Consider the following 21759-nt stretch of genomic DNA (forward strand, 5'->3'; position numbering starts at 1 on the left):
ATGTAGATCTCTTCCTAAAACAATACATGGGATATTCATTTAATTGTGGTATTTTTCCCAGCTTTATTAAAATATGTATTATATAATAATTAACATTGTGTAAATTTAAGGTGAATAACATGCTGATCTGATACATTTATATATGAAAAAATGATGAATGCCACAGCTCAGCCAATGCCTTACATGGTTACCATTTCTTTTTTGCAGTGAGAACATTTAAGATCTAATTATGGTACTTTTAAAAATCATTTTTAATTGTTATTCTATTATAGTTGTCCCAGTTTTTCCCCCTTTGCCCTCCTCTGCCCATCCCATGCCTGCTCCCACCATCAATCCCTACTCTGTTGTCCATGTCTGTGGGTCATTCATACACATTCTTGGACTAGTCCTTTCCCCTTCTTTCCACCATTATCTCCCTTCCCCTCCTCTCTAGTCACTGTCAGTCTGTTCTATGTTTTTATGCCTGTAGTTCTATTTTCTTTGTTAATTTATTTTGTTCATTAGTTTTCTCATGTAGGTGGGATCATATGGTACTTGTCTTTTGCTGCCTGGTTTATTTCACTCAGTTCCATCCATGATGTCATGAAAGGTAGGAGCTCCTTCTTTCTTTTTGTGGTGTAGTATTCCATTGTGTAAATGTACCACAGTATTTTGATCCACTCATTTACTGATGGGCACTTAGGCTCTTTCCAGCACTTGGCTATTGTAAATAACACTGCTATGAACATAGGAGTCATAAGTTCTTTTGAATTGGTGATTTGGGATTCTTAGGATATGTTCCCAGCAGCAGAATCACTGGGTCAAAAGGCAGTTTCATTTTTAGTCTTTTAAGGAAATTCCATACTGTTTTCCATAGTGGCTGCACCAGTCTGCATTCCCACCAATGGTGCACTAGGGTTCCCTTTTCTCTAGATCCTTGCCAGCAATTGCTGTTTGTTGATATATTAATGATAGCCATTTTGGCATATGTGAGGTGATGTCTCATTGTGGTTTTAATTTACATCTCTCTGATGGCTAGTGATGTTGAGCATCTTTTCATATGTTACAGGCCTTCTGTATGTCCTCTTTGGGGAAGTGTCTATTCAGATACTTTACCTATTTTTAAAAAAGATTTTATTTATTTTTAGAGAGAGGGGAAGGGAACAAGAAGGAGAGGGAGAGAAATATCAATGTGTGGTTGCTTCTTGTGCACCCCCAACTGGGGACGTGGCCTGCAACCCAGGCATGTGTCCTGACTGGGAATCGAATAGGGGACCCTTTGGTTTGCAGTCCAGAGCTCAATCTACTGGGCCACACCAGCCAGGGCTCCTTTGCCTATTTTTCAATTAGATTGTTTATCTTCCTGGTGTTGGGTTGTATGAGTTCTTTATATATTTGGGGGATCAAACCTATGTCCTATGTATCTTTGGCAAATATGTTCTCCCATATAGTCATTTCCCTTCTTGTTTTGATGATAATTTCTTTAGCTGTTCAGAAGCTTTTTAGTTTCATGTAGTCCCATTTGTTTACATTTTCCTTTGTTTCCCTTGCCCTAGGAGATATATTGGCAAAAATATTGCTACTTGTAATATCTGAAATTTTCCTGCCTGTGTTTTTCTCTAGGACTTTTTTTGTGTCATGACTTAAGTTTTTTATCCATTTTGAGTTTATTCTGGTGTATGGTGTAGGTTGATGGTCTAGTTTCTTCTTCTTCTTCGCCATGTACCTATCCACTTCTTCCATCGCCATTGATTGAAAAGAATTTCTCTCTTTACTCCATTCTGTGCTCATGCCCACTTTGTCAAATATTAATTGACCATACACACTTGGGTTTATTTCTGTTCTTATGCCTGTACCAGACTGTTTTTATTATAGTGGTCTCGTAGTATAGTTTGATATTGGGTATTGTGATACCTCCTACTTTGTTCTTCTGTCTCAAGATTGCTGAGGCTATTCAGGATCTTTTTGGTTCCATGGAAATTTTTAAAATATTTGGTCTAGATCTGTGAGTATATCATTGGTATTGTAATAGGATAGCACTGAATCTATAGATTGCTTTGGGTAATATGGACATTTTAATGATGTCAATTCTTCCAATCCATGAACACAGTATATGCTTCCATTTATTTGTGTCTTCCTTAACTTCTTTCTTCAGTATTGTGTAGTTTTTTGAGTACAGGTCTTTAACCTCGTTGGTTAAGTTTTTTCCTTGTTACTTTATTTTTCTTGTTCCTATAGTACATGGGATGCTTTTCCTAGTTTCTCTTTCTGATATTTCATTGTTGGTGTACAAAAATGTCATCAATTTCTGAATATTGATTTTGTATCCTGCTATTTTGCCAAATTCACTTATTAAGTTGAGCAGGTTTTTGGTGGAGACTATAGGGTTTTCTATGTACACTATCATGTTGTCTGTGAATAATAACAGTTTTGTTTCCCCCTTTCCAATTTGGATGACTTTTATTTCTTTTTCTTGTCTGATCACTGTGGCTAGGACTTTCAGTACTATGTTGAATAAGAGTGTTGAAAGCAGTCACCGTTGTCTTGTTCCTAATCTTAAGGGGAAAGCTTTTAGTTTTTGCTTGTTGAGAATAATGTTAGCTGTAGGTTTCTCGTATGTGACTTTTATTATGTTGAGATATGCTTCCTCTGTTCCCACTTTACTATCACAAATGGGTGCTGGATATTGTCAAATGCTTTTTCAGCATATATTGACATGATCATGTGATTTTTGTCCTTTATTTTGTTTATGTGATGTATTACATTTATTGATTTGCAAATATTGTACCAGCCTTGTGTTCCTGGGATGAATCCAACTTGGTCATTGTGTATGATCTATTAATGTATGTCTGAATGCGGATTGCCAGTATTTTGTTGAGTATTTCAGCATCTATGTTCATCAGCGATATTGGCCTGTAGTTTTCTTTCTTTGTTGTGTTTACCTGGTTTTGGAATTAAGATGATACTGGCCTCATAAAAAGAGTTTGGGAGTCTTCCCTCTTCTTGAATTTTTTGGAATTGTTTGAGAAGGATAGCAGTTAGTTCTTCTTTAAATGTTTGGTAAAATTCATTTGTGAAGCCATCCTGTCCAGGGCTTTTGTGTGCCAGGAGTTTTTTGGTTACTGCTTCAATTTCGCTAGTTGTTATCTGTCTATTCAGGCTTTCTGCTCCTTCTTGATTCAATATTGGAAGATTGTATATTTCTAGAAATTTGTGCATTTTCCCCAGCGTGTCCAATTTCTTGGCATATAGTTGTTCAGAGTAATTTCTTAAAATCCTTTGTATTTCTGTGGTATTGGTTGTAACTTCACCTGTTATATTTCTGATTTTATTTATTTGGATCTTCTTTCTTTTTTTCTAGATGAGTCTGGTTAAAGGTTTGTCATTTTGTTTACCTTTTCAAAGAACTAGCTCCTGGATTAATTGATCCTTTTTATTGTTCTTTCAGTCTCTAGATCATTTAAATCTGTCCCGATCTTGATTATTTCCTTCCTTCTACTTACTCTGGGCATTGTTTGTTGTTGTCCTCTAGTTCTTTTAGTTGTAGGTTTAGGTTGTTCAGTTGAGATTTTTCTACCTTATTCAGGTAGGCCTGTATTGCTATGAACTTCCCTCTCAGTACTGCCTTTGCTGTGTCCCATAGGTTTGGGTTTTTGTGTGTTCATTTTCATTTGTTTCCAGATACTTTTTTATTTCTTCTTTTATCTCATTGTTGACCCATTCATTATTTAATAACATGTTATTCAGCCTCCACATATTTGAATGTTTTTGAGTTTTTTTTTCTTTGAGGTTAGTTTCTAGTTTCAATCTGTTGTGATCTGAGCACGTGCTTGATATGATTTCAATTTTCTTGAATTTGTTGAGGCTTCTTTTGTGTCCTACTATGTGGTCTATTTTTGAAAATGTTTCATGTGCTTTTGAAAGAATGTATATTTTGCTTCTTTGGGGTGAAAGTATGTATCTGTATGTATCAGTGAAGTCCATTTGATCTAGTGTGTCATTCAGTGTCACAATGTCCTTGTTGATTCTTTGTTTGGTAGATCTATCCTTGCCAGTGGGGTGTGAAAATCCTCTATGATAACTGTATTGTTGTCAATATCTTTCTCATAGTCCTCCAATATTTTCTTTATATATTTAGGTGCTCCTAGGTTGGGTGCAGGTTATATCCTATTGTTGGACTATTCCTTTAAGTATTCTGAAGTGACCTTTTTTGGCCCTTTTTATGACTTTTGTTTTGAAGTATATTTTATCTGATATAAATATTGCTACCCCAGCTTTCTTTTCCTGTCCATTTGCTTGTAATATTTTGTTTTCTATTCTCTTGCTTTCAACCTGTGTATATCTTTTGTTCTGAGTTGGGTTTCCTGTAGACAGCATATATGTGGGTTGTGTTTTCTTATCCATTCAGCTACCCTGTATCTTTTGATTAGAGCATTTCATCCATTTATATTTAAAATTATTATGATAGGTACTTACTCAGTGTCATTTTCCCCATACCTGTTTCTCTTCCTCCCCTCTCTTTCTGTCTCTGTCTCTCTCTGTTTCTTCTCCTTTTTATAGCATTCCTTTTAGCATGTCCTGCAAAGCTGGCTTGGTGGAGATGTACTCTTTTAGCCTTTTTTTTTTTTTTTGTCTTGGTAGCTCTCTATTGCACCTTCCATTTTAAATGAGCCTTGCTGGATAGAGTAGTCTTGGTTGTAGTTCCTTGCTTTTCATTACTTGGACTATTTTGTGCCAATCCTTCTGGCCATAGTGATTCTGTTGATAAATATGCTGATTGCCTTATTGGCCTACCCTGTATAGTACTAGCTATTTCTCCCTTTCCATCTTTAAGATTCTCTCTTTGTCTTTAAATTATGATGTGTCTTGGAGTAGGCCTCTTTGGATTCATCTTGATTAGGACCCTCTGTGCTTCCTGAACTTGTGTGACTTTTTCCATCTCAATTTAGGGAAGTCGTCAGTCATTATTTTTTGAAACAGGTTTCCTATCCCTTGCTCCTTTTCTTCTCCTTCTGAGATCCATATAATACAAATGCTGTTACATTTCATGTTGTCCTGCAGTTCCCTTAAACTGTCCTTGTTCTTTTTGAGTCTTTTTTTGTTTTGTTGCTCTGGCTGCATATTTCTTTCTACCTTGTCTTCCAGCTCACTGATTTGGTCCCCTGCTTCATGTAGTCTGATTTTAATTCTTTCTAGTGTATTTTTCATTTCAGATATTCTTCATTTCTTCCTGGTTCTTATTCATAGTTTCTATGTCCTTTTTCATGCTGTTGTGTTTTCCCCTACATTACTTGTAGTTCTTACTGAGTTCCTTGAACATCCTTATTACCATTATTTTGATTTCTATATCTGATAGGTTGCTTTCCTCAATTTCATTTTTTTTTCCTGGGGATTCCTCCTTTCCTTTTGATTGGGGGTTCTTTTTATGTCTTCCCATTTTAGGTGACTTTTTTTTTGTTTTTGCATCTCAGGTTGCTCTGCTTCGCCTGCCTGTCTTCATGGGGTGGACTTCTGTGGTAGCAGTTTGGTGGGACTCAGTGGTGCAGTCTTTTTGCTCTAGTGGTATAGTGGTGGCTCTAGGGTTTCCCTTTTTCAGTTTATGTGTGCTCTCTTGTTGTACTTGGGCTTTGATTATTTGTGGCTCATTTGTTCATGTGTTTTCCCCTCTCACTGGCTGACTGGGAGTCACAACTCCTGCCATGTTTTGTATGTGCCAGTTGTGAAGCATCCAACTTCTGTACTCCTTGCCTTCCAAACTTCTTATCAGCTAAGTGTCCATTGAATGTTTTGTTCATTTTTTGGAAGATCAGCCAACTGTCCCAATTGGGTGCAAGATGGGAAGATTAGCCAAATGTCTGAGTTGGGTGAAAGACTCAGTTCCTATCTACTTGGTTGCTATCTTCTGAACCTGGTTGCTGTGGTTAAAATGGAGGTGGGTTGAAGCCAGATGGTGGGCTATTTCAGGACAACATAGAACTACTTCTAAGAAGTGACATGGAAAGATGCTCCTAATTATGGTATTTTTAACCACACATTCTTGGGGGGAGGTGTGGGCATCTTTTGGAGGTAAAATGTGCAAAATCATTTTTTGTGTTTATGGTGTTTATGGGTGTTATGTGTGTGTGTGCATGTGAAACCACAACCACAGACTTCTTAAAGACTGAAGATGCATCCCTCCTGGTAAACATGCTCATAGCCACCATATGGGAGCTCAGGATCCATGATGACTCTGTGGGTTGGAAGAGCATGGCTGGGAGGGGCTCTGTGTGTGCTGGATGTTAAGGCACCTGGAAGGAGGGCAGGTCCTAGACAGAGGCCACTCCACAGCCACACCAACCCTGCAGACATGCACCTTCCCCCTTAGGGCCTGGCCCAGGCTGGGAAAGTGATGTGTCATTTACCTTATTTTAAGCAGAACCCATTTCTTTTAATAACATCCCTAACAATCTTTCTTAATTTCAGGCACAGTATATCCAGCTTTTTATCAGGGAATTGTGTAACTGGTTGCTATTTCCGTAAGTGCCTTTTGCCACTTGTATTACAATAGCAAAAATTGTGGAAAATGAGAGGAAAGGTTCTGTCTTCTAGAGGTAAAGCTACAGTCAGTGTTTTAGTACATGTATGTGTCCCATTAAAGTCACTTGAGGACTCATTGATTTCTATTTTTATCCTTCAGCCTTGAGACTCTTGCATGACCCTGGACCATCACCAGCAGCATCATGTTGATAACCAGAAATGTAAGATGGAAGCTCAAGAGACATACAGCATTGTGGCTGTTGTGTCAGCTCAGGCTACTACCACAAAAAACTATAGACATTTATAAGTTCTCACAGCTCTGGAGGCTGAAGTCTGAGATCAAGGTGCAGGCATGGTCATTCCCGGTGAGGGCTCTTTCCTGCTTTCAGATTGCCACCTTCCTGATGTGTCCTCACATGGAGAGAGAGAGCCTGGTGTTTCACAAGAACACTAATCTCAACACCAGGTCACACGCTCATAATTCTCATCTAAACCTAATTTCCTCCCAAAGGCTTCAATGCCAAATACCAGTATATGGGGGTGGGGCTTCAACATGTGAATTTTAGGTGCACACAAACATTCACAATAGCAGTCTCCTCACTCCTGACCCTGATTCTTCCAGTAAGGAGGAGTCTAGGGTCTAAGGACTTCATGAACAGATCCCTTGGGTCCTAATATATGCTGTGTCTCTATGTCAAGAAGCATCAGGAACCACCAGGGCCCTGTCCTTGGAGAATTCCCTGAAATAATTTCATTGCTTCCCATTCCCAAATCCTGGCTGGGGTCCCATGTGTGGGCTGTACTGTGGAGCTTCTGAACATTTAAAAAATTTTGTTGATTATGCTATTACGGTTTTTCTCCTTTGCTCCCCTCTACCCAACATTCCCCACTTCCTCAGGCAATGCTCCCACCCTTGTTTATATCCATGTGTCATGTGTGCATGTTCTTGGCTACTCCATTTCCTATACTATACTTTATATCCCCATGACTATTCTGTAACTACGTATTTGTACTTCTTAATCCCCTTACCTCTCACCCATTCTCTCACACCCCGCTCCCATCTCTTTATCTTTAACTGTTGGCATTTTAATTAAAATGTATCTTACTGTGGGCCTTTTTGCACCCATCTTGTTTGGGACTCTCTGTGCTTCTTGGACTTGCCTGTCTATTTCCTTCACCAAATTAGGGAAGTTTTCTTTTATTATTTTTCTAATAAATCTCCAATTTCTTGCTCTTTCTCTTTTCCTTCTGGCACCCCCATGATATGAGTGTTGAAATGTTTGAAGTTGTCACAGTGAATGTTTACCCTATCCTTGTCTTTTTGGATTTTTTTCCCTCTTGCTGATCTGATTGGTTGCTTTTTACTTCCTTATGTTTCATATCTGTAATTTGATTCTTGGCTTCATCTACTCTACTGTTTTCCCTGTAAATTGTTATTTATTTCGATTAATGTATCCTTCATTTCTGATTGGATCTTTTTTTATGGTGCTGATGTCCTCACTAAGTTCCTTGAGCATCCTTATCCAGTGTTTTGAACTCTGCATCTGATAGATTGCTTAACTCCATTTTGTTTAGTTCTTTTTCTGGAGTTTTGGTCTGTCCTCTCATTTGGGTTATGTTTCTTTGTCTCTTCATTTTGACAGCCTCCCTGTGTTTGTTTCTATGTATTAGTTAGAGCTGCTATGACTTGGTAGTGTGGCCTAATGTAGTAAGTGTCTTGCAGGGTCCAGTGGCACAGCCTCCCCTATCATCCAAGCTGGGTACTCAAAGCGCACCCTCCATATGGGCTGAGTACACCTTCCTCTTGCAGTTGAGCCTTGGTTGCTGTTGGCAAGTCAATGGGAGGGATTTACCCAGACCAGTGAGCTGCAAGGACTGGCTGTGACCATTGACCACCTACCTCCACCCTCCATGGAGAATAAGGTGTTCGGGGGCAGGATGGTGGTACTCTGACGTGGTCTGTACCTGTCTGCTGGGTGTGCTAGCCCCTGGAGTTTCCTGGGTGGTGGTGTAGGCCAAGATCAGCCCCCACCTTTTTTTTTTTGACTGGGGCCACCCTGCCTGAATGATAAAACAATCTGAGATGGCTACTACTTGTGCTGGACTTGGAGATTCCCAGGTGAAGTCAAGCTGTGAATCTAGGCTGCTAGCTCTGTACCAGGGGCTCATTGAAGCTGGTTGTTTCTTGATTGTTCATATGGAAAAGCAGCTTGGGTGGGCCCATAAGTTGGGTGGAGTGGAGTCTCTGGGGATCTCCAAGGTGGGTCAAACAGTGGTAGCCAGGTTGATGGGATCTTAGATATGGCACTAGTCTGCTGGGTCTGTTGGGGGGATAGCCCAGAAAAAGGACAATGACCTTTGCTCACCTTGATTCCAGACACTTCTGCCTTCTCATGCATGCCGCTGATGCCCCTCAAGCTGCCTTCCCACTGCCAGAGCCCAGAGGGAGTGAATCTGAGTAGGTGAGTCCATGTGTGGGTCATTTAGGAGGAGCTGCTTGGGGATCCAGAAGTTTCTTGCACCAACTCAATCCCTGCTGGTTTTTGCAGCCAGAAGTTGTGGGGATTTATCTTCCTGGAATTGGAACCCTGGGCTGGGAGGCCTGGGGTGGGGCTGGGACTGCTTGCTCTGGAGATATCCCTCCCAGATTTTTATCCACCACATGTAGATATAGGACCAGCCCATTCCATGTCTGCACCCCTCCTACCAGTCTGGAAGGATGTGGTTTCTTTAATTCTGTAGTTGTCAAACTTCCATTCAACTCAATTTCTGTTGGTTCTAAGTGATTGTTGTTCTATATTTTAGTTGTAATTTTGTTGTGGTTATGTGAAGAGGTAAGCCATGTCTGCCTATACTGCTATCTTGACTGGGTACCTCCTGAACATTTCTTGTTTCCTCTTTTGTTTTCCATCATTTAAAAAACCATTTGCCACCATTTTAATATCTTTGTCAGGGAATGAAATTACATGCATGAGTTCAAGCTGCCTGTTTGCTGCAAAGAATTAAGTTTAAGTTTGCAACACCACAAGGAAGCTTCCTTTAAAAAATTTTATTTAATTATTGCACTGGGTTCTGGCCAAGATGGAGGCATAGGTAGATACACTTTGCCCTGTCACACAACCAAAAGGAGGACATCAAAACTTTAAAAACAAAAAATTACCAGAACTGCCAGAAAATTGAACTGGATGGAAGTCTGACAACCAAGAAGTTAAAGAAGAAACATTCATCCAGATTGGTGGGAGGGGTGGAGATGGGCAGCTGAGGTGGAGAGGATGTGCAGCAAGGTGGCAGCTGGCAGACTAGGCAGTCCCACATTTATGTGTGGATAAACCCAGAGAAATAACTGGGGAGTGAGACAGACCTCATAATCCAGGGCATGAAAAAGAAAACCTCAAAACCTCTGGCTGTAAAAACCTGTGGGGGGTTGTGACTAGGAAAACTCTCAGCCTCACATGAGACTTTGTTGGAGAGACCCACATGGTCCTAGAATGTACACAAAACCACCCACCCAGGGATCAGCACCAGAAGAGCCCAATTTACTTGTGGGTAGTGGGGGAAGTGACTGAAAACCAACCAAGAGCTGAGCAAGCGGCATTGTTCCCTCTCTCATTCCTTTCCCACATACAGCACCACAATGCAACAATGTGAATTGCCTTGCCCTGGTGAATACTCAAGGCTCTGCCCCTTAAAACATAACAGATGCACTGAGACAAAGAAATATGATCTAAATGAAAGAACAGATTAAAACTCCAAAAACAGAACTAAGCAATGAAGAGACAGCCAATCTATTAGATGCAGAGTTCAGAACACTGGTAATCAGGAAGCTCACAGAAAATGTGTGAGTATGGTTGCAAAATAGAGGAAAAAGTGAAGGCCATGCAAAGTGAAATAAAGGAAAATGTACAGGGAACCAACTGTAATGGGAAGGAAACCAGGACTCAAATCAATCATTTGGACCAGAAGGAAAAAATAAACATTCAACCAGAACAGAATGAAGAAGCAAGAATTTTAAAAACTGAGGAGAGCCTTAGGAACCTCCTGGACACTTTAAACATTCCAACATCTGAATCATAAGAGTGCCAGAAGGAGAAGAGGAATAGCAAGAAATTGAAAACTTATTTGAAAAATGAGATGGAGAACTTCCCCAATCTGCCAGAGGAAATAGACTTCCAGGAGGTCCAGGAAGCTCAGAGAGTCCCAAAGAATTTGGACCCAAGGAAGCACATACCAAGGCACATCATAATTACATTACCCCAGATTAAAGATAAAGAGTGAATCTTAAAAGCAGCAAGAAAAAAGCAGACAGTTACCTACAAAGGAGTTCCCATTAGACTATCAGCTGATTTCTCAAAAGAAATCTTGCAGGCAAGCAGGGTCTGTAAAGAAGTATTCAAAGTTATGAAAGGCAAGGACCTATATCCAAGATTACTCTGTCCAGCAAAGCTCTCATTTAGAATGGAAGGGCAGATAAAGTGCTTCCCAGATAAGGTCAAGTTAAAGGAGTTCATTATCACCAAGCCTTTATTATGTGAAGGACATAAACTAAGAAGGCAAATGCTGGTAGGTGTGGGGGTGCAGAGCAGACAAGAATAAAGGGTAGACAAAAATGGGACAACTGTAATAGCATAATCAATAAAATATACCTTAAAAATTTAATGAACTTACAAAATGCTGTGTAAGGCCAGTTTTCTTCTTTAAAAATGAATTTCTAACTTTACAGTGTCTCCACAATTGTAATGGTGTATTCAATGTCATTTCTGCAATATCTTTCAGACTTCATCTTTGGAGAATGAGAAGGAAAACAATTGTGGGGAATGCCAGTAAAGTCACCCTTGCATAAGATCTAAAAGGGTGGTTTTGATCTGAGAATTGGTAGACTTGAATCTTAGGTCTAAAATCCTGGGTGATACCTCCCTACCCCACATGAAACCCACTGTCCTGTGGGTACAGTATCTCTCAAAAAATATCCTGATTGACAATAGTAATTAAAAGGGGATTCAGTGATTTATGTGCATTGCTTCAAAAATAATTGAGAAGATCCATTCCACAACCCAAGACTACATATCTAAAACTCCCCTTGCTCTACTCCCCAAATCTCTCTCAAAAATCTCTTGTCTACTCTTAAAGGCCAGCCAAGACAGCTCTGTTCCCCATGCCACTTCTCTCTCAACTCCTCATCACATAGTAGGTTTTAGGGTCTCTGATTCCATTTGCATTGTCCCCTTGCCCTCCTCCTCTATGTTCTCATGTGGGACTTGGGTTGACCAGAGGGATCTTTTGAGTTGCTGGGACAGGTAGCACATATTATAGGGTAGAGGGAACATTTTCTTACCTGGCTGCAGAGTGGCAGGGAGAAGGCGGGCTGGGGCCATGACAGACCATGGTTCCTTCAAACGTTGTGTAAAAGATTTCTTATTCTAGGTAAATGGAAACCTCTGGGAATAAGGCTTCATGATTTTAGAGTCAGCATCCTCAGTGATTAGGCATAAATAATTTTTTCCTATATCCTTTTACTCTCCTCTTTTCTCTTTTTGTGAAACAGTAAAGTTATTTTCTTTATTCTCCTTTCCTCACATATGTGTCATGATGACTTTATCTGTTATGAATTATCATCCTTGGTTTTGGGGGAGAAATTCATTGTTTTAATACAAGGTTTTGGATATTAATTAATTCATTCATTTGACAAACATCTGGTGCTTGTCAAGCATATGAGCTGGCAGATTCTAAACATGACATTAAATGGTCTGTGATGATGGAGCATGGGGACCTGAGGCAGGGCTCAGGCTCAGGGATGAGCAAAGATGGCTGCAGCTGCTGACAGACACCAGGCCCTTTAGTCAAGTTTTTAGTACCCCCTTTCCCTTCAAACAGGTCCAAGGCCATTCCCAGGGGTGTGATTATTTGTGGTGATAACACAACCATCTACTGTGAGTTGGACCACAGAAAATAATCTCTCTTCATCGGAGGGAATCATTTAGGAATATTTTTGCATTGCAGAGCCTTGGATATGATAACAATATTGCACATTCACTGAAGGACAGGGAATTTTCCTAGGATGGTGCTCCATGCTTGTCCCCTTCCTGCTGAGAGCAGGCTGTGCTCCCTTATCTTTTCTTCAAAACAGACTCATGAAGCATCTTGTGTGAGGACAGCACCAGGACCCCCTGGAAAAACGAACATAACCAATTGGCTGAAATAAAGCCCCAGGTCAACAAGGAAAAGGGGACTGGGTGGGGATTTTCCTGGCTCATGGAGCAGATTTTATGAGAAAAATATTTGTGAGTCTTTTGGATTATGGGAGGAGAGAGGCAACATTTTTTAACTGTGCAAATATCTTTGTACATTGCTGTCTTGTTTATTAATCTCACTTGACAAGGCCTCTCTTTCCTCCTCCCTTTCCCAGTGTCTAAAGGGACCTGAGAAACTTCAGACATGATGGCTTCCCTCTGAATGAGCACCAGAGCTCCCTTCAGAGTTTCTTCTTTTTTTAAAAGTATTTTAATTGATTATGTTATTAGTTTTTCCAATTTTCCTCCTTTATCCCCTTCTACCCTGACCCCAACCCTCCAGCATCCCCCCTCAGTCCATGTCCATGGGTTGTACATATAAGTTCTTTGAATCCTTTGTTTCCTATACAATTTTTATCTCTCCCCATCTATTTTATGCCTACTAATTATGCTTCTTCTTCCTTGTACCTTTTCGCCTCTATTCCTCCTTTCCTCCTCCCCACTAAAATCTCTCCATGTGATATCTATTTCTCTAATTCTGTTCCTGTTCTAGTTGTTTGCTTGGTTTTTGTTTTTGTTGTTTTTCTTTTAGGTTCATTTGTTGATAGTTGAGTTTGTTGTCATTTTACTGTTCATATTTTTTATTTTCTTTAATTTTTTAGATAAGTCCCTTTAACGTTTCACATAATAAGGGATTGGTGATTTTGAACTCCTTTAACTTGACCTTATCTGGGAAGTGCTTTATCTGCCCTTCCATTCTAAATGAAAACTTTGCTGGGTAGAGTAATCTTGGATATAGGTCCTTGCCTTTCATAACTTTGAATACTTCTTTCCAGATCCCTCTTGCCTTCAAGGTTTCTTTTGAGAAATCAGCTGCTAGCCTTATGGGCACTCCTTTGTAAGTAACTGTCTCCTTTCTTCTTGCTACTTTTAGGATTCTCTCTTTATCTTTAATTTTGGGTAATTTAATGATGATATACCTTGGTGTGTTCCTCTTTGAATCCAACTTCTTTGGGACTCTCTGAGCTTGCTGAACGTCCTGGAAATCTATTTCCTTTGCCATATTGGGGAAGTTTTCCTTTATTATTTGTCCAAATAAGTTATCAATTTCTTGCTCTTGTTCTTCTCCTTCTGGTACCCCTATAATTCAGATATTGGAACACTTCAGGTTGTCCCAGAGGTTTATAAGACTCTCTTCACTTTTTTGAGTGAAGAAGTTTATAAGACTTGTAAGAGTTTATAAGAGTTTATAAGACTCTCTTCTTCATTTTGTTCTGGTTGGATGTTTATTTTTTCCTTTTGTTCCAAATCATTGCTTTAACTCCTGGTTTCCTTCCTGTCACTTTTGGTTCCCTGAATATTTAGCTTTATTTCATTCTGGGTATCCTTCATTTGTTTTTTTTCATTTTTCAACCAATCTCAGTCAGTTCTGTGAACATTTTGATTACTAAGGCTTTAAATTCTCCACCAGATAGGTTGGCTATCTCCTCATCATTTAGTTCTCTTTCTGAGGTTTTTCTCTGTTCTTTCATTTGGGCCATATTTTTTTGTCTTGGCACACCTGATAAGTTGTAAGGGGGCAGGGCCTGGGGTATTCACCTGGGCAGGGCAACCCTCTTTGTTGCATTGCAGTGCTGCTTGTGGGAGAGGGGCCAGAGAGGGAACCATGCAGCTTGCCTGCTCAGCTCTAGCCCCACTTTCCAATGAGCCCTCATGTGATACTGTGAGTTTCTCCCACTGCAGCAACTGCTATAGTCCAAAGTGAGCTCTGAGTCTCAGCTCCCCTTTAGCCAGCCCCACTTGCATGGTCTGCTGCCTTGATGCAGTTTTTCTGAGTCAGCCCACATGGTCTGCCGCCTTCCTGGTCTGGTTGTTCTGGTTGATTTTTATTTAACTCCTTGGTTGACAGAGTTCCATGCAGTTTGATTTTCTGGTGCTTTTGGTTGTTTATTGATTTTATATTGGTTGTTATCCTCCTTTTGGTTGTGTGAGGATGCGAAGATTTCTACCTATGCCTCCATTTTGGCTGGAACTCTAATTAATTTGCCTTCAGAGTTTCAAGAGTAGTGGTCCTGGCCCTACAAGGCCCACTGCATTAGGATTTCTAGAACACTTACACTGTGAGGGTGTTGATGAAACAGGCACCCAAACATATACCCAAGCAATTCTTGCTGTCAAAGTTCATCCTAGTTTAGTCTCAGTGGACTTAAGGTGTTTGTTCCTATTCCCTGGTGTTCAAATGGGTACTGCCCACCAACAGCTTGGAACACACTTGGGGGTAACCTAACTCTGGGACCTTGGCCTTGTCCTGAATCAGACCCTGACCATGGTGGTTACAGATGTGCTTCTAACCCTCATTCTACCCAGAGGTGCTGTGGTGAAAACCAGAAAACAAACAACAGTATCCCCCTCTGTTCAAGAGCCTTTGAGTCAGGAGAAGAACATAAATTCTGGGAGAGTCAGTTCATCCTTCTGTGTTATAAGCCAAAGTCTCTCCTTCACATTTTTTGAAATCCCATCAGAATGTTGTCCACCTCAGCCTCATTCAACAGACATAATTTGAGAACTTGTTTAATGGGAGGATGACTCTCCCTATTAGGGCTTCCCAGGACTTGGTATAACAGGGAGAAGATGGGCCCCTCTGGCCTCAAGTGGCAGGCCACTCAGTATTCAAGGGCCCCAGTCTCTGCCTTCAGTCTCTTGGTATCTGTATCAGCCAGCCGGGGCTGTGTAACAAAGCACCACAAATCTATTCTCTTACAGTCTGGAGTCTGAGAGTCAGAGATCAAGTTGTTGGCAGGGTTGGTTTTGCCTGAGGGCTCTCACCTTGGTGTGTAGATGGCTGTATTCTCTCTGTGTTCTCACATAGCCTTTCTTCTGTGTATGTCTGTGTCTTAATCTTTTTTTTTTATTATTAAGGATACCAGGCAGATTGGATTAGGGACCACCCTAGTGACCTCATTTGACCTTAACTATCTTTTAAAGGTCCTGTTTCCAAGCACAGTCACATACTGAAGTACTATGGGTTAGGACTCAGCATATGAATTTTGGGGGAGGGATACAACTCAGCCTGTAATAGAGCCTGGTACTGAACCTCCTGAAAGCACTCTCCTCTGGGCAGATAAACATAGCTGCTTACACTCTTAAACGTAACCTAGAAACACAGAAGGCAGAATAGGTCCAGCTAGCCTTTCAGAGACCTCGTGTCTTTTAGGACCATTTGCTCTCCTATCCTGCCTACCTGATGTGACCTCTGGGATATGGGAACAGGAGTTCAGGGCCTGCTTCTAGACTGTGGCTGTTGTGGCCTGCAGGTGACATGGAAAATGCTTCAACATCACCCACAACAATAGCTCTCTGGAGACTGCAGGCTAATTTTAGACAAACCCAAGATGCTTAGCTCTACTGAGACCCCAGAGAGAGGCAACATAAGAGATCCTCCTCGGGGATGCAGAGCTTTGGTTCTCCACCACCAGCTGGCCTCTACTGCTTGCCCCTCCAAAAACAATGACAGCATTAGTAGTGACTGCAAAGAGCTTGCAGTTCCTAAGCTCTAGGCCTCAGCTTTGCTTCCCTGGTCTGCTTTCCTGGCCACATTCATGCACCTTTCTAAAATAACCCTGAGGTACAGATTCAATTAAGTAAGTCTTAGGAACAAAAAGGGTTTGACTCTAATGGGACATTAAGGAATATAATGTTTGAATCTGGGAGGTCTTTAACACCTTTTCAGGTAAATTAGCTGAGTGCGTCCTTAACCTTTCCTCAGGCCTTTACAGGAAGGTGGGGACATCTACATAAGAACCATTATTCCCATAAGAAGGCTGGAGCTGGCAGAAACAGTGTAAAAAGGAAGCCTCCAGGAATAATTGTAGGTCTTCCTGGCTTTCATTATCAGGAATTCTGAATGCAAATGTTCATGCTATAGTTTAAACCATTTCCAATAAATTCTGGCCTCAGTGAAGATGTTTAAAAAAGGCCCAGTCACTTTTGGCACACAGCCTCTCCTAGACCAGTTGGATGCATCTACCTGCCAATGCTGGCCTCGCTGCCCCATGCTCATCTTTCCTGTGGACATGGACCTCCTGGCACTCATACACATTCACCTGCCATGGACTTTCACTTTCCCGAGGGACCATACTTGAGGTGCGGGTTGAAAAAGGCCCAGAGTCTCTCTGGTGTGTGGTTCTGGATCACTGTGGAGCCCTCAGATGAAGAAGTAGGTCTAGGGGCATGGAGGGGTAGGTAGGGAATTTTCTTCCTTTGTTAGACAATCTCAGGGTAGCTCAAGAATTGCTTAAATAAATCCCTGATACTTGGGGATATGTTGGTCAATAGAGACCACATAAATAAATGATACATAAAAAGAGACCAATAAATGGCACAGGTGGTCAATAGAGACTTTATAACTTTGGTATACATAAAAAATGAATACTTCTGATATGGAACTAATGGATAAGTGATGAAGAGAAAAGATATTTTTCAATAGCAACAACAAAAAGGGGCCCTCCCCACATTGTCCATGGAGCTGCCACAGATGACAAGAAAGGATGGTGGGGAATGTGCAAAAGGAAATAACAGGCAAGTTACAGAGGAAATGATCCAAAAAGCTCACAGCTGCGAAGAGATGCTAGCCTTCATTAGTCATTGGATATGAGTTGCAAGAGCCCTACTGGACTTACAGGGCCATGCTGTACATGGCTGAGACAGTGCAGAGATAAACCATGGTGGTGGCACCAGAGTGGGACATGCAGCAGACTGCACAGATTAGATGATCATGTAGTGGAACAGAAGAATGGAAACCATACTCCACATGGAAGGTGTCTTGATTCCTTGGGTCTTGAGAGGCTGAAGAGCAAAGAGGATGAAGGAGGCCACTGGTAACAGGGCTGTCACTGCAGGTCCCCTGACACCAGAATAAGCATCCACTGCAGGAGGCAAGTCTTGGACTGAGAGACAGGTGGTCAGTTTTCAACACATTTTGCCAGTGAACTGAGCATAACAGCATGGGTGGCTATAAAAAGCGCTATGCTGAGTGAAGAGTACAGAACACAGTGAGATATCAGGTGGGTGTGCAGCATTATCATTTATGTCATTTAAATATATGCACACACAAGAAAACCCCATACACAGCACAAGAACATGTGCACACAAAAATCTGTAGCAACACCATTAGAATTAGTTCCTTGTGCTGGAGGATGGCTGTGGACATACAAAGGAGCATAAATATGTGAACAAATAAAAAACAGACGAGTCTTCTCTTGAATGATGATGGTAGTGTATCTCAGACCTCTGTCCAAAGAATTTAAAGCTCGTCTGTTAGCATAGGCAGCTGGTTAGTTGACAAACATAAAGGAGATTCCTCTGCTGAGCACATGCTCAGCTGAAGTGAGGATGGCACAGAGGGAGGTAAACATATGTGCAGTAGAAACCAGGTAATGCTGTTAAACTCTGAGGCATGCATAGTGGGAGACAAGATGGCAACCACGGAGCCATGTCTGTATAGCCTGGGAAAAGGATCCAATTGGATGAGGGCATAAAACTCTGGAAGATATAGGAAATGGTTTGAAAAGGAAGAAGACCCAACAAAAGCCTACAAAGAGCCAGGAAAGAGATTGGTTAGTTTGAAAGAAACCTTACCTCTTCCCAAGACTGAGCTAATGTAATCAAAGCTCAACGAAGTCCTGTACCAATAGTAGCATTTGTCCATGCACTTACCTGTTAGTTTGCATTCTGTCTCCATAGCAGTTGTGTAGGCCTGGCAGCCACATGGGCCTGGGTGCAGCAGCTCAGTACTGGCCAGAATGCAGTTAGGAACAGATTCAGCTAGCCAGATAGGGACAGAAACTGAGCTGGACTAAGCTTTGGCATGGTCTGAAATGAACTACAAGAGCCTTGGATGCCCTGTCAATGTTGGATAATGGCACAACATCTGTGGACCCTGGCCCTTCTTCTGGTCTTGATGAAGGCAAGGCTGGACTTCTTCCACAGTGGGGTGGAGCTGAGCCACCTGGTCATGGATGAAACATGGGGAACCTGGGAACAGTCCTTTGTGTTTGCTCTAGCTCCAATAAATCTTACCACTACTTCTCATCCTCCCATAAATGCATCCCCAAAATGCTTTTCTCATTACTCTATGAAAGAACCCAATTTCCACCAGCAACACAATGCACAAACCCAAGTGTGTCCAAGGCACACTTAGCAGAATGATTTAGTTGCAAAGATGAAAAATGCCAAGTGTAGGAGACCAGGTGGAGTCGTTGAAGCCTCCCCTGCTGGGAGTATAGACCCATGTAGTCACCTGGTTTGATGGATTTTGCTGACCCTGAAAATTTGCATACCTTATGAGCCAGGAAACCCAAGGTTTATCTCAACAGAGCATATGTCACCAAAAGGCACAAGTTAGACAGTGAATAGAAGCACTATTCATAATAGCCTCAAACCGGGAGTAGCTGATGGACCTGCAACAGCAGAATGGATACATCATCTACAGTGTATTTCCACAGCTAAGACCTATAAGTGCACATGGCCATGGAGCTGAATCTTAATGATTAATGTGGAGCGGAAGGCACACAATGTACATTTTCATTTAGATAAAGTACAGCAACAGGTGAAATCCATCTGTGTAGTCAAGGTAATTGTTGACCTGAAGAAGGGGTTGGAGATAAAGGCACACAAGGGTGTGGCAGAATGCTGGTTACACAGGTGTGGGCACTTGGTGAAAATCAGTCAAGCTATTCTTTTTGGTTAACTTTCTTTTTTTAAAATTTTATTTATTTTTAGACAGAGAGGAAGGGAGGGAGAAAGAGATGGAGAAAAACATCAGTTTGTGGTTGCCTCTCACACACCCCCCACCTGGCCCACAACCCACGCACATGCCCTTTGGGAATCAAACCAGTGACCCTTTGGTTTGCAGGTTGACACTCAATCCACTGAGCCACACCAGCCAGGGCCGTTTTGATTAACTTTCAATAAAATGTAAGAAGAAGAAAAAATAAATGTGAACTAGTTTAAATTGCGGTAGGGCATTAAGAGAATAACAAATAATAGAACATATTGCAGAGGAAATATGGCTTATTGACAAAATATTAAAATAAATTTAGACTGAGGGCTTTCTGTGTGGGGGGTCAGGGTTGTAATATAGAGCTAGCCTGACCTGCCCCTGCTTGTGGCACTGCACACAGATGCGCACACACACACACAGGGCCATGCCCTGCCCCAACTGTTCTGTAGCCTCTATTTCTCACTTCACAGTATCTGTTGCTGATTACTGACTATTTGTACACTGATATCTCCCATCTTTCCATTGCTCAAGTGAAAAGTCTAGGAGCCACCTGCAATTCATACTTTTCTCTGGTTTCCTACAACTGGATCCTCAGAGAGCTTCCACTTCCAACTGTCTACCCCTTCCTGTCTACCACCAGTCTCTTGCCTGTCACTTGGTTGGTCACTGTTGTCCCCTGGCTGGGCTCCTGGCATCCATTTCAAACCACCTGGAATGTGTGGTCCATATAGCAATTAGAAGCATCCTTTTGATGTTGAAATCCATTCTGTTATTTCCCTGCTTCTTAACACCTCAGACTAAAGCCCAAATCCTTCTCTTGCTGATGGCCCACTGATATCCTGTTTCTCTGTGCCCCACTTTCTCCATCTCAAACACACCATGCCTCCTTCCTCTCTCTCTGGAATGTCCTTCTCCACCTCTTTGCAGTACTCACAATTTCAAGTTACTCAGGCCTCTCACCAAATGCTCCTCAGAAGCTTCTTCCCTGACCATCCTACTACAAATGACACCTCACTCCTTATTGATCTTCATCAAAGCCCTTCTTTGATGTTATGTATCCACCTATATGATCTATTAATCATCAATAATCTATATATTATCAATCATCAATCATCTATCTGTATCTATTGTAGTGAGAGAAACATTTCTTCTACCCTTCTAGGTTTTTCTGGATGGTTTAAGAATTAAATTGACATGAAACAGGTTAACTGGAGGAAATCAAGTTTAATTTTGTACATATGGAGGTCTCATATATATGGGATCTAAGGAAATGACCAAAGCAGGCAGCTTTATACTTTTTAGACAAGGAAGCAATAAATTTGTGAACTGATCAGACAAAGAAACTTCTGGTAGGGTACTAATTGATGAAGATACTTAGCAGTGTTCGGTCTTCTAGACTCTGAATCCCTTATCTCTGATGATAATGATGTCTCTTTACTTCCTGGTACAGACAGGGCACCTTCCATGTGGATACCTTGCTTTCAAGGGGACAGAGAGGAGGGTCAGAGTGTTCTTGCACCAGCTCTTTCTTAAGCAACTCTAATTCAAAATAATTAACATACAATAGTTGTATATTTTTGGGTGGCAAATTTTGCTCCTCTACAGTTATCTATTGATCACCAATAATCTATAACTATTAATCATCTGTCATTTCTATCACATCTGTCTATTATCTATCTATCTATCATCATCATCTATCATCTATCATCTATATACCATCTTTCTTCCCAGACAGAATATATCCTCCCTGAGTGTAGAAATTCTATTTATGTCAAGTTCATAGAACTGGTACACAGTACATGTTCTGTAAGTATTTGTTGACTTGCTGAATTCTTTCTAATGTCTGCTGAATATGTTCCTGTGTGGACACACTATACATTATTCTCTTCAGTCCTACATTGATGGACTTGATGCCAGTCTTTAACTGTTACTAGGTGTGACTTCCAGCATTTTTGTTGGAATATAATGAATTTGTAAATGAATTGATAAAGAGTAAACAAAAGACTCATCTTTATTTTTCCAAATGGTGCACTGTTGTGTCATCATGATTTAGGAGTGAACTTTCTCCTATTGTACTAGTAAGGACATTGGGCTGTGAGTTAATGAAAACTCATTAAATACCATGAGTTTTTCTGTCTTTGACAATCCAGTGAGGAGCTTTCCACAGGCCAGGTACACCTGTTCTCTCCATCCAAATGCTTTTTGCTGCCTAGTGCAGGGCCAGGACCAGCCTGAGGCCAGTGAGGTATCCAGGTT

This window comes from Phyllostomus hastatus, unplaced genomic scaffold (assembly GCF_019186645.2).
Source record: "Phyllostomus hastatus isolate PE091 unplaced genomic scaffold, TTU_PhHast_1.1 phas_contig_195, whole genome shotgun sequence".
Lineage (NCBI taxonomy): Eukaryota > Metazoa > Chordata > Mammalia > Chiroptera > Phyllostomidae > Phyllostomus > Phyllostomus hastatus.